We start from the raw sequence: 14044 nt of genomic DNA, 5'->3' as shown, positions 1-14044 counted from the left end.
ATTTACATTTGTTGGTTGCTCTCTAGGGATGTAACGATTCACTGATACGCATTGAATGGTCCCAATTCAAATGTTTAAGATGCATTGGTCCGTGGACCCCAAACCGATACAATTGTAGCATGCATCGTTCAGAAAAATCAATTGAAGCGTACAAATCTCAGATTCACACATATATTACCGTCTGCACTTTGTTTACCTAGCTAGGTAACGTAAACTCACCCCATTCCGTACAAATGTGTGCAACCGCAACATTCAAAACGAGGCTACAAAGAAAACTAATGGGACTGTAGCGACTGTGTGGACTTCAAAATCAGGGGTGTGAACTAGGTTTCTATTCAAGCGTTGATCGACATGGTAATGGCTCTATAGTATTGGAGAAAAGTTGAAAAAAAAAAAAAAACGGACCCTCCGTTACATCTTGACATGTCATGTCGTAACGTACAGCACTCACGCACGCATAAAGCAACTATCTGTTTTACAATCTCTCTCCATCAGGACTATATAGCTAGGTGTCATCTAAAATAATCCTAATTTATAAGACAGTTCTTATTTGATTAATGGTGGTCGGACCCATCTATGTGAAGCTGGCCACAATAAGGATTAGCCACAATAGTGGACTTTGCGGTTAGCCTTCAAAATAAGTGTCAGACAGTGATGCAAATTATTATAAATAGTAGAATTATGCCATAATTGAATAGCTCATGCTAAACGAGGTTGGAATGTTATATAAAATCTACAAAAGACAATGGCAAATCTGTTGACATCACACTGGATGTATTATACATTAGAATTGCATTGGGGGCATACTTATTTAACTGTACAGCCTTACCTATGGATTGTGGCTCAATGACAGTCTACTCAGTGACACACAGAGAACGTTAGCGTCATAGCTCTTATCGCGGGACTCTGAAACAACGGAATTGAGCTACATTTATTGTCACCCTATGTGTATTGAACACTATTCCCGAGGAAAAACAAAACTGCGTGGGATGTTGGAGTCTCATAACTCTGGGGAGGACGTTGGGGAAAAAATATGATACCCCATTTCATTGATCCCCAATCCTTCGGTAAAGCTGTACAGTGCAATATGACTGTCAATACACACATTAGGCTGACTGAGGTGATTTCACACAGTCACAGTCCCGCGATAAGAGCTACAGCGCTAATATTTGCGTTAACTCTTCACAGCTGTGTTCTGTGGGTGTCACAGAGTAGACAGCTGATTGCAGAGCGCCAAATTCAAATACAGAAATTCTCATTATAAAAATTCAGAAAAAGATACAACTATTAACCTTTCTCGGGCAGGCTTTCCGCTTGCGGAACCACTCCACAACATTCCGCTGAAAAGGCAGTGCACAAAATTCAAAAATATATTTTTTAGAAATATGTAACTTTCACACCTTAAGTCCAATACAGCAAATGAAAGATAAACATCTTGTTAATCTACCCATCGTGTCCGATTCAAAAACACTTTACAGCAAAAGCACAACATACAGTGGGGCAAAAAGTATTGTCAGCCATCAATTGTGCAAGTTCTCCCACTTAAAAAGATGAGGCCTGTAATTTTCATCATAGGTACACTTCAACTATGACAGAGAAAATGAGAAAAAAAAATCCAGAAAAATCACATTGTAGGATTTTTTATGAATTTAGTTGCAAATTATGGAGGAAAATAAGTACCCAAACGGCGTTCCATACTTCCATACCGGTGTCTACATAGTACAGTCAGTGGCAAGAAAGTATGTGAACCCTTTGGAATTGCCTAAATTTCTGCCTAAATTGGTCAGCAAATTTGATCTGATCTTCTTCTAAGTCACAACAATAGACAAACATAGCGTGCTTAAACTAATAACACACTATAGTATTTTTCTTGTCTATATTGAATACATTTTAAACATTCAGTGTTGGTTGGAAAAAGTATGTGAACCCCTAGGCTAATGAGTTCTCCAAAAGCTATTTGGAGTCAGTCAGTTAACCTGGAGTCCAATCAATGAGATAAGATTGGAGATTTTGGTTTTTGGGCAGCTTCCCTGCCCTATTAAAAAAAATGTTTTGGAGTTTACTATTCACAACAAGCATTACCTGATGTGAACTATGCCTCGAACAAAAGAGATCTCAGAAGACCTGAGATTAAGAATTGTTGACTTGCATAAAGCTGGAAAGGGTTACAAAAGTATCTCTAAAGCCTTGATGTTCATCAGTCCACAGTAAGACAAGTTGTCTATAAAATCGAGAAAGTTCAGCACTGTTGCTACTCTCCCTAGGAGTGGCCGTCCTGCAAAGACGACTGCAAGAGCACAGCGCAGAATGCACAATGAGGTTAAGAAGAATCCTAGAGAGTCAGCTAAAGACGTATAGAAATCTCTAGAACATGCTAAGATCTCTGTTGACGAGTCTACGATGCGTAAAACACTAAACAAGGATGGTGATCAGAGGACACCACGGAAGACGCCACTGCTGTCCAAAAAAAACTATTGCTGCACGTCTGAAGTTTGCAAAAGTGCATCTGGATGTTCCACAGCACTACTGGCAAAATATTATGTGGACAGATGAAACTACAGCGGAGTTGTTTGGAAGGAACACCCAACACTATGTGTGGAGAAAAAAAAGGCACCTCATCCCAACTGTAAAGTATGGTGGAGGAAGCATCATGGTTTGGGGCTGCTTTGCTGCCTCAGGGCCTGAATGTAAAAATTAATTCCCAAGTTTGAGGAGAATGTAAGGATATCAGCCAATTGAAGCGCAACAGAAGTTGGGTGATGCAACAGGACCCAAAACACAGAAGTAAATCAACAACAGAATGGCTTCAACAGAAGAAAATAACACTTCTGGAGTGGCCCAGTCAGAGTCCTGACCGCAACCCGATTGAGATGCTGTGGCATGACCTCGAGAGCAGTTCACACCAGATATCCCAAGAATATTGCTGAACTGAAACAGTTAGGTAAAGAGGAATGGTCAAACTCCTCCTGACCGTTGTGCAGGTCTGTCTGATCCGCAACTACAGAAAACATTTGGTTGAGGTTATTGCTGCCGAAGGAAGGTCAACCAGTTATTAAATACATTTTTTCCCACCCTGCACACTGAATGTTTACACTGTGTTCAATAAAGACATGAAAACATTGTTATTAGTTTAAGCAGACTGTGATTGTCTATTGTTGTGACCTAGATAAAGAGCAGATAATTGTATGACCAATTTATGGAGAAATCCAGGAAATTCCAAAGGGTTCACATTTTTTCTTGCCACTGTACACTATAGACATACATAACACACAGAAGTCCTTGTGTTTCTTGGCTACTTCAATCTCACAGGCACAAACATGACTCCAGTCACGTTACCATGGCAACCTCCCACCGCAGTTGAACATTTGTCATCTGTGATAATTTGGTTAAAGGACTCCGGTTGCGGCCTCCCGGGTGGCGCAGTGGTTAAGGGCGCTGTACTGCAGCGCCAGCTGTGCCACCAGCGACTCTGGGTTCGCGCCCAGGCTCTGTCGTAACCGGCCGCGACCGGGAGGTCCGTGGGGGCGATGCACAATTGGCCTAGCGTTGTCCGGGTTACGGGGGGCTTGGCAGGTAGAGATATCCTTGTCGCGCACCAGCGACTCCTGTGGTGTGCGCGCTAACCAAGGTTGCCAGGTGCTTCCTCTGACACATTGGTGCGGCTTGCTTCCGGGTTGGATGTTCGCTTGGTTGGGTTGTGTATTGGAGGACGCGTGACTTTCAACCTTCGTCTCTCCCGAGCCCGTACGGGAGTTGTAGCGATGAGACAAGATAGTAGCTACTAAACAATTGGATACCATGACATTGTGGAGAAAAAAAAGACTCCGGTTACAACAAATGTTTTATTCAATGTACCACATTAGTTACATCTTATTAGTAATACATTTGCTTATGTTTTTTTGTGTTTTGTGGGTGTTATTTTAGCAGCAAGTGTTTTGGGGGGCTGTTAAAAATCTGAGTGGCTTGTAGATTTTTAAATCTACTTGCCACAGTGGCTGGTGAAACAAAGTTCATTTTATGCACTGATTACATTAGTTTCATTTGACTACCATTATTTCAATTGAAGTCATCTCTATAGAGCTGCTGCCAATGCAGCCTTACAAATCACTATTTTTGTAGTTATTCAAAGTAAATAAGACTTAATACTTCATACTGAATAACAACTATCAATCACTTAGATCATGTATTTTCATGTAGAGATACCTCGAAGCAACTGCTCTCCATCCCTCTCAATCGAGCAGTCTTCGGTCTCTTCTCTCCCTCTGTCTGCCCCACACTAACCTAACCTAGTAGGTGTAAAAGAAACACAGACCGAATAAATAGGCACGCAATGGACAATGGTTATTGTAGTTAATTACCCCATTTTCTGTGCTAAACTACATAGAATATTGGCCTGTTGGAAACTTCATCGCACAGTTTGTGCTTGATCTGATTCAACTCTAGAGAAACTGAGCGCACAGGAAAAAATTGAATACAAGTAGTTGAATCGACATTGGTCAATTAGTTGTTTAAAAACTAATTACACTTTTATTTTGTCTGCAACCAGCTAGTTTGTCTTTTCTTAGCAAGTTGTGGCTAAAATACATTGTTAGCCACTAATGCTAAAATCACTAGGTAGCTGTAAAATCAGAATCAGCACAAATGTAGCTAGCTAAAATACAGCCTGATACTGATCTAGGCTTACACCAGCACTGGTATGTTTGTGCAATGGTATCTTCTAAATCAGAGAGGAAAAAGCAAAACATGAATATGCTAGCTAGCTAGAATATGCTAGCTAGCTAAATATAACATCATATACGGTCCCCAAGGAAACACTGACTAACACTTCGAGTTCCCACCCTTTCCCAATTTCTCCCTGGCTTCCTGTTCTTGTGATGTCAAACAATGTATTCAAAGTGCAGCCGACTATATCAACTATTGAATTACAATAATCATTATATTCCCATGATTTAAAACAGTTCACCAATCAACAACTCTATGCCATATAAGACATCAGGCAGTCCTACCCGAAAGTGTTGAAATGATAACAAAAGTGCAGAAAATGCAGACATTTATTTAAATGCTTAATTATTTGGGGGGTTGAAGTTGGATTGAACAGTATAAAACAAATCAGAATGGCGAATGCCCCACTGAAAATCACTTAAAATGTATGTTGCCACACTAGGGTCCTGAATAATTAAAAACGAGTATTATTCAAAACTGTCAAATATTTTGTGAAAAATGTTGTGATACGATATTTTGGCCATATCACCCAGCCCTAGACTAAGAGGTCACAGCTGGTACCATTCCTTGCAAAATATACTTTTATAATCTAACATTGAAGTTGTATTTATATTTGTTGGACTACAAATTGTAAGACTAATACAAAAGCTATACACTTGGCATCAGTCTGAATAGAAAGCTTTAAGTCTTTGGTATAAAAAGGTAAGGAATTAACTCTTGATCCAGATCAAAAGCATGGCAAATCTATGTTGTTGTTTTTAAAAATATATATATTTTTTATAAACACCAAAGAAAAATTCCCAAATCCCCAGTTAAGGCTGTCATGACGTTGGCCTGGGGGGGTAGGTTTATGACAGTCATACCTCTTCCACCCTTTTTCCTCTCTCTACCCGACTGAGGTTACATTTGCAAAACCCTTGGTTAACATAGAGATTCTGGGAACATCAGTAGGTGGGGGGAAATTAACTATATTCTGGTAATCCGAACAATTGAACATATGCGGTGGTACTTAATGAATATGATGTCAGTTCGGTTGTCATCTGAGACATTCTCATCAATGATAAGATGACAAACTCTACAGTGGAAAGTCTACACATCAGAGTTATCGGATTCAAATGCAATTGTTGTTCAATTTAAATGTATGAATATGAAATTATTTGTGATTTTAGCTTAAAAAATGTGAGATGTGGAATTTCATAAGATAGGGCTGCTCACTCATTGGCCCGCCCACGTGAAGAGAGAGGTTGTAAACTATGAAACACACCCCTTTTCTCCCTTCCTATATAAAGCCTTGACGACAATAGAACTTCCTGTTCAGTGGATATAGGACGACGGTCCTATGTCAGAATGGTTCAGATAATAACTACAGAACGAAGCCAACATCAGCGTGAGCTTTGGTTGCGAATGGTATGAACTTTGAACTCTTACTCACTACAGAAGTGATACCTCCTAGCCGTTGAGTTAGCAACCGCAGGTTAGGAAGGAACAGACAGAGTATCCCATCTACCACACAACGACATTACTACAACGTATTCAATTGACCACAAGAGACATTCTTCAAAGGACTCGGTTGTGCAACACGGCCTTCCATCTACCACCAACCTACCGAAGCGCAGCTCAGAGTAAATATTTATTGCATTTTCCTTTTCCAAATGGGCGGTAATTTAGAATGCATAAGATACTGTATTTACAATAGCACAGCTTCGCCTTTGTTCCTCAGTCTTCCCGCTCCTTCACTCAACCCAGCTCCTTTTCTTTTGTGTAACAAGCTGTCATATCTGTTCCGCCCGCTAGGGAAGTTTGCCTTTATGACGTAATTTGTAATCAAGTTATGATTTAATTATGTGTAATTCTGTGTGATTAGTTAGTGTTAATGTAATTTAATTATGCCAATGTGCTTTCATCAATTGAAAACCCTTCATCTATTTTATGAGAATTTCTAAGATTCTTGTTTGCATAAAATAGACGCAGACCAGTCTTTCAATAATAGGTAACAGAATTTATTCTCGGAGCGCGCTCCCACTTAATCACGAGCAACAGTTTATATACAGATCATGACGTCATTTCATTGCTTTAACAGAATCCCCTCCTCTCGCCTGGGACAAAGTGAGGTGAAAAGTTCATTCTAACTTACTAACACACTCCTAGATAACTTTTGACCCCTCAACATTATCGATCACCACTGAGCTGACAGTTCTTATTAACAGAAAACTTAGGAATGCACTCACTGCCTTATCTAAAAACCCCAGAGCTAAGTTTCTGTAGGTTCAACGTTAGGTTAACGACCTTATTTGTTTACACAGTCCAACCCATTTGTTTCTTCCTAGTTGGAATGGTGTTCATTAACTTTAATTACTCCTTGTCCGTGACACACAATCCCTTCTTATGAACTCATATTGTTAATCAGATATAATAAAACAGAGTATAAGTTTTACTTAGTTACAGTTCCATTTAAAATGATTTGTTCAGTCATTCAAATCATAATTTTCCCAACAGTTAGGTATTTAGTAAATAAATAATTAAACCCAATTTTGTATTGCTGATTCAAATTGTTAGCCAGGGTTCGTGCAGATAACTAAGTATTTACAACTTTCAGATGAGACTGATACGATTGATATGGACTGCTATTGATGTAAAATATTACTAGGTCTTTAAGAGTTTATTCGGAAGATAACAGCTCTATAAATATGAATTTGTGGTGCCCGACTCCAGTTAATTACATTTACATGATTAGCTCAATCAGGTAATAGTAATTACGGAGAAATTATTTTATAGAATAGCATGTCATATCACTTAATCCGGCATAGCCAAAGACACGACAAGGCCTACATGGTTTAGGTACTAGTAATCGTTGTACACGAACGATCATGTTCTCTTCTGGCCATTACACACATCAGCAATGACCACTATGAAGCCTAATCTCTCAGATCATGATCAATTTGCATTTGTATGGTTCAAGCTCTGGTCAGTGCTACAGCAGCTGTTGCATACCAATGTTTAGTCCTGAATACAGACCATACCGCTATACAAATGTCAGTGTGGATGACTCCTTGCTATGTCATTCAGTATATCCACTTAACCCTAGCGTAGTGCAGTGTTGTCATGCCCACAGGCACTGCCCCCTCAGATTTGTCCTGTTTTTACATTTTTCAGATGTTCAATTAATTACTAAACAATTAAGCCCATGTTTTATCATAATTACTTACAAACAACAAAAAAATCCATCATCGGTCTTTTGCTGAGGGGGCACACTGACTGGTTCCTTCCAAGGTGCATAGAGCATAAGAGATGCCTAGGCAGGATGCTAGATACTCTAGTGGATGCAGTATCGTCAGGGGAGGAGAGAGTGACACACTGCGGTTGATTTGATTTTAGCTGCCAGTGACAGGCAATAGGTATGTTTGTAAATGAATCTGATCAAGCTATGTAGCCAATTGATTCCTTCTTGATGAATAAATCAAACAATTTTTTTCCCCCTCCGTAATACTAGCCACCTAGCAATTTTAGGAAGTTGGCTTTAGCTAACCAGCTAGATTGGGAACCCATCTTACAACCTCATAAAACTAGATACAAAGCCAGTTCAAGCTATCAATCAAGTTAGAGTAGCTTGTCTTATCGATCTTGGCATTGCCAAACTTTAGAAAAGCAAGCAATTACTAAATGTACTGAATAAGACAACATTCCTTTCAATATTTCACCCGCAGAGATGCAGAAAAGCATATTTGGTTTCTTAAAAACTTTTTAAAGAACCACCAGTCAGGAGGATACAAACACCTCAAGGGTTTGCTTAGATATGCAGAAAAGTACTTGATTTAAATGACAATTTAACAATATATCTATAGATATTTGTAATAATGACAATTACAACAATACTGAATGAACAAACACAATTAGTTTAACTTAATATAATACAATATAATCAAAATCAATGTAGTCTCAAATAAATAATGAAACATGTTCTATTTGGTTTAAATAATGCAAAAACAGTGTCGGAGAATAAAGTATAAGTGTAATATGTGCCATGTAAAAAAGCTAACGTTAAAGTTCCTTGTTCAGAACATATGAAAGCTGGTGGTTCCTTTTAACATGAGTCTTCAATATTCCCAAGTAAGAAGTTTTAGGTTATAATTATTATAGGACTATTTCTCTCTATACCATTTGTATATCTTATACCTTTGACTATTGGATGTTCTAATAGGTACTTCAGTATTGCCAGCCTAATCTCGGGAGTTGATCGGCTTGAAGTCATAAACAGCACTGTGCTTGAAGCATTGCAAAGAGCTGCAGGCAAACGCAGGAAAGTGCTGTTTGAATGAATGCTTACGAGCCTGCTGGTGCCTACCATCGCTCAGTCAGACTGCTCTATCAAATCATAGACTTAATTAGAATAACACAGAAATACGAGCCTTAGGTTATTAATATGATCAAATCCGGAAACTATCATTTCGAAAACAAAACTTTTATTCTTTCAGTGAAATACGGAACCGTTACGTATTTTATCTAACGGGTGGCATCCATAACTCTAAATATTGCTGCTACATTGCACAACCTTCAATGTTGTCATAATTATGTAAAATTCTGGCAAATCAGTACGCAACGAACCAGGCGGCCCAAACTGTTGCATATACCCTGACTCTGCGTGCAATGAACTCAAGAAGTGACACAATTTGCCTAGTTAATATTGCCTGCTAACATGAATTTCTTTTAACTAAATATGCAGGTTTAAAAAATATGTACTTCTGTGTATTGATTTTAAGAAAGGCACTGATGTTTATGGTTAGGTACATTCGTGCAACGGTTGTGCATTTTTCGCAAATGCGCTTTTGTTAAATCATCCCCCGTTTGGCGAAGTTGGCTGTCTTTGTTGGGAAGAAATGGTCTTCACACATTTCGCAACGAGCCAGGCGGCCCAAACTGCTGCATATACCCTGACTCTGTTGCACAGAAAGCAAGAGAAGTGACAATTTCCCTAGTCAAAATAATGTTACCAGGCAATATTAACTAAATATGCAGGTTTAAAAATATATACTTGTGTACTGATTTTAAGGCGTTGATGTTTATGGTTAGGTACACATTGGTGCAACAAAAGTGCTTTTTTTGCAAATACGCTTGTTAAATCACCCATTTGAGCAACAGTATACAAGGCATATTGACATTTGAGAGAGACATACAGCGAGGCATACAGTAATCACAGGTGTTGAATTGGGAAAGCTAGCTAAAACAGTAGGTGAGACAACAGCTAATCAGCTAGCACAACAACAGCAGGTAAAATGGCGTTGACTAGGCAACGGGGCCGACAGATAAAACATAAACAAGCAGAATGGAGTACTGTGATTAATGGACAGTCCAGAGTGCATCAGCTATGTAGCCAAGAGATCAGTGTCCAGGGGGCAGCGGTGGATGGGGCAGGGAAGCTGGACTGGCGAGTGTTATCCAGGTTGAAAAAAAAGTTAACAATGACTAAATAGCTTGTAGCTAGTTAGCTTCTGGAGGTTCTTGAGTGTGTTCTAAAAATTAAAAATAATAGCGATTCCGTATCACATTGGGTGAGGCAGGTTTCCGGAAAGGTATAAACAGATTAAAAATCAAGAAGAGATAGAAAGTAAATATGGGTCCGGTGAGTGTTTGGGACGCGGCGATTCAGACGGTTAGCAGGCCTGTGCTAACAAGCTAACAGTTCGTAGGCCCAGGCTAAACAAGGTAGCAGTTAGCGGACCGGGGCTCGACAAGCTAGCAGTTAGCAGGCCGAGTTTAGCAAGCAGGGAGATAGCGAGGGCTAGAGAGTTAGCCTTTGGGGGACGTCGCGATGGGGTGAGACTGTTTATTCCTCTTCATGCGGTGACATCGATAGACCGGTCGTGGGCCCGGGTATTGTAGCCCAGGAGTATGCTACGGAGGTAGCACAGGTGCGCTGGCCGGGCTAGCTTCACGCTAAGTGGGTGGAAACGCTAGCCAGGAGAAATCATCCGGGGTTGCGGTTTAGCTAGATAGCTAGTTGTGAAGATCCAGCTGAAAAATGTTCCGTTTGCGGTGGGAATCCGGGGATGAAAAATAAATAGGTCCGTTATGCTCTGGTTAGAGTCGCGTTGTTCGAACTGGCGAGAGCTTTCCGAGCTAAAGGTTAGCTTAGCTGATGACCGGTTAGCTGAAGACCGCTAGCATAGCTGGTGGTAAATATAAATAAGTAAATATAAATACTTTAGGAAAAATCGCTACATTGGGTGAGGCGGGTTGCAGGAGAGTATTTGGAAGCTTAGGTTTAGCAAAATGTTTTTAAAGAGATATGCGAAGAGAAATATGTAAAAAACGAAAAAGAAACGATATATACAAGGGACACGACGAGACAGGACGACTTACTGCTACGCCATCTTGGACGAACGATAAATGATCAATTAACAGGCACCGCATCGATTATATGCAACGCAGGACAAGCTAGATAATCACTACTAGTAAAAAAATCAAATAAATTGCTGTCTAGCCATGATTCACAACACCTTGACAGAACTTGAATAAGTTAAGAATAATGGGCAAATATTGCACAATACAGGTGTGCAAAGCACTTATATGACATACCCAAAAAAGACAGCAATCGCTGCCAATGGTCTTTCTAAAAATGTATTGACTCGGGGGAAAGTAGTAAGGGTGCCAAACAGTATGTGGTTAGGTATATAATTAGAAGCCCCAATGGGGTTTAAAGCAATGACTGTTGGCCAAAGAGTAGGCTATCCAAAGAGTTAAGCCAAAGTAATTGTAACACTGCTAATTTGATGCCTGCTGAGTAGAGAGCAGTTTCAGCTATTCTGAGTGATTAGAAATGAAAAACAGCATTGATATCACATTTGTTATGGATATGATACACCTTTTTTAAAATGGTTTCTCAAACCCTTTGGAGAAGAAAAGAGATGTGTTTATCTTTACAGATAAAGTACTGAGCCAATTCATTTGTGAAGGAAAGCTGAAAGGAAAATATACAAATAGTGACAAGAACTTGTAATAAGAAAGCAGGAGGGAGGTGTACTCCCGCCTTTCCTTCTGGATGATGAAGCAATACACAATAACATAGCCTATGTGAAGTGCTCCACTAAGCCCAGTTAGTGGTGCATTTACATTGTTACAAAGTCCAGTCTTAACTGATCATTTCACAAATGGAGCTGCTTGATTTCCTCCAGTGAAGCCAGAGAAAAACAAACCACAGCTCTGAGATCACGACCGCAGAGAGATATGTTCCTACAGCATCCTGGTGTGTTCTTGGATCAGTGGATGACGACCATTCAGCCAATGATTTTCCAGCTCCAAAAACAGACATACTTTTTCTTAAAATCAAACGTTCCGTTTCCGACGCCTGGAGTAGACTTTCTCAGCTGGACTGTGAATCAAATATGACAGAGTACGTGCTAGAGTACGTGCTAGTGGGTGGGGTGGGTAGGTGAGAGGAAAACTATCATCTTTTTAAAAAAAAAAGGTCAAATGCCTTTTAGGCAGGCCTTAATACTTTTGCATAACTCTGAAGATTTAAACAAATGCAAACAACAATTAGATTGTTCAGATCCTAAATTAGCTGCCTAGCGCCTACACTAGAATGTCAGACATTTAAAAAAAATGTTTAGGCCTATCACGTGGCAATACGTCAGGCATCAGAATCGATTGGGCCTCTGCGATAAACCTCAACGTTTTTTGGTCATCTCAAGTCCGATTAAAGTTACACTTTAAGATATACAGTTGAAGTCGGAAGTTTACATACACTTATGTTGGAGTCATTAAAACTAGTTTTTCAATCACTCCACAAATTTCTTGTTAAACTATAGTTTTGGCAAGTCGGTTAGGACATCTACTTTGTGCATGACACAAGTAATTTTTCCAGCAATTGTTTAGACAGATTATATATACATACATACACTAAGTATTTGTTGAGTGGTTGGAAAACGAGTTAATGACTCCAACCTAAGTGATATAGAGATATATATATATAGTTTTTCACTACAATAACTGCTACCATAGCGCAGACTGAGATCTGTGTGAATCTATATTGGTGCCCACACTTGGTCTTAGGTGGATGAGCCTCAATCTCCTTAATTAATTTTCATAGGTATAAATGATTCATCTATAGAGTGGTTATGCAGACTTAAGAGTCTACATTGGAGAGTTGAAATTGCCTGCATGTTAACTAGTGGGGAAACCCCCTTTTGGAACTTTACATGTCTATTTTTCAGGTGTAGTATAGTTTGGGTTCATATAGTTTGTTTAGGCTCAGTGAGAATGAGGAGAGTTCAACCCATGGGGAAAGGTACCACCCTGTCTTTACAGTAGGATTCAGTCTGCATATTGGTTGGTCAAAGTGCAATGGCAGGTAAGACTGTCATTTACACCCAGAAGTAAAGGTGTGGCAATTCTTGAGAAAAAAACCCACCACTTAAGGTGTTGAATTGTGTGAAAGATAAAATGTGGTTGTTTTGTTATAATTAAAAAGCACTTTACATGGGCAGGGCATTTTCACCACCCTGATTTCCTCACAAAGGTATTTCTAGACTTGTTAGAATTAAAAGCACAGACACTGCAGTGGTTGAAGTAGATTTTACTTGTTTGTTGAACACCCTTATTTGACAAGTTTCCCTGTAGCATAGTTTCACCCTCTCCTCAAGCTAGGTTGCTTAAATCTATTTGTGATCATCTGGGGTATGCTGATGTCTGGAGTACCTTTCATCCCTCAAACAGAAAGTTCACCGTTTTCTCTGTACCTCATAGATGTCAGACTAGAAAATATTACTTTTTTATGCCCAGGACATGTTTTCAGTTGGTTTTATCTGCTAATATAGGAAGCATAGTCATATGTTCATGGGGAGGTGATCCTGGACATAAAACTCAACTTTAAAAAGTTTCAAGGATTTCTCTCAATCAACACATAACCCCTCGCTCCTTCTGTAAAGCATATGCCAGGGGTCTGATTATGTCATACTTAGCCACTAAGAGGCGGGAAAAAAATGTGAAAAGCAATAAACGTTAGAGGGTGAATTGGCAACTAATGAGAAGGACTAAATTCCCACTCCTGCATGCCCTATCAAAATAAATATCAGTACTTAGACCAACGTTTGACTCCTAACACAGGACGCTGAAAATAAAATTTGTCAGGCAAAAGCTTTACGAACATGGCGATAATATTTGGCATACCTGAGAGCAGACTCCCAGTCAATTGCTACTATTACTGATTCTGATGGCAACCATTTATGTGAAAATTGCTAAATGAGTCATTTAGGACATTTTATGCAAACCTGTATGCCTCAGAAATGACAAATGACGCACCCAAATTAACAGAGGACTTCTTTTC

General features: G+C 39.5%; 1 protein-coding gene across 2 annotated transcripts in view; it reads right to left on the bottom strand.

The window, feature by feature from the left end:
- The window catches only part of LOC112215689 (anion exchange protein 2), a 106028-nt gene that overhangs the window by 85001 nt on the left and 6983 nt on the right, over positions 1–14044 (bottom strand). Inside the window, exon 1 of one of the 2 annotated variants that reach the window (XM_042299171.1) lies at positions 4204–4298. The exons of the other annotated variant lie outside the window; for it this stretch is intronic. The gene's annotated coding sequence lies outside the window, so the exon portion shown is untranslated. Of the gene's footprint in view, positions 1–4203; positions 4299–14044 lie in introns of those variants that run through there. 2 annotated transcript variants of the gene reach the window in all.

The sequence above is a fragment of the Oncorhynchus tshawytscha genome, linkage group LG16 (genome assembly GCF_018296145.1).
Source record: "Oncorhynchus tshawytscha isolate Ot180627B linkage group LG16, Otsh_v2.0, whole genome shotgun sequence".
Taxonomy (NCBI): Eukaryota; Metazoa; Chordata; class Actinopteri; order Salmoniformes; family Salmonidae; genus Oncorhynchus; species Oncorhynchus tshawytscha.
Note: the sequence above shows the minus strand (reverse complement) of the source record. Positions and strands in the feature narration are given on the sequence as shown.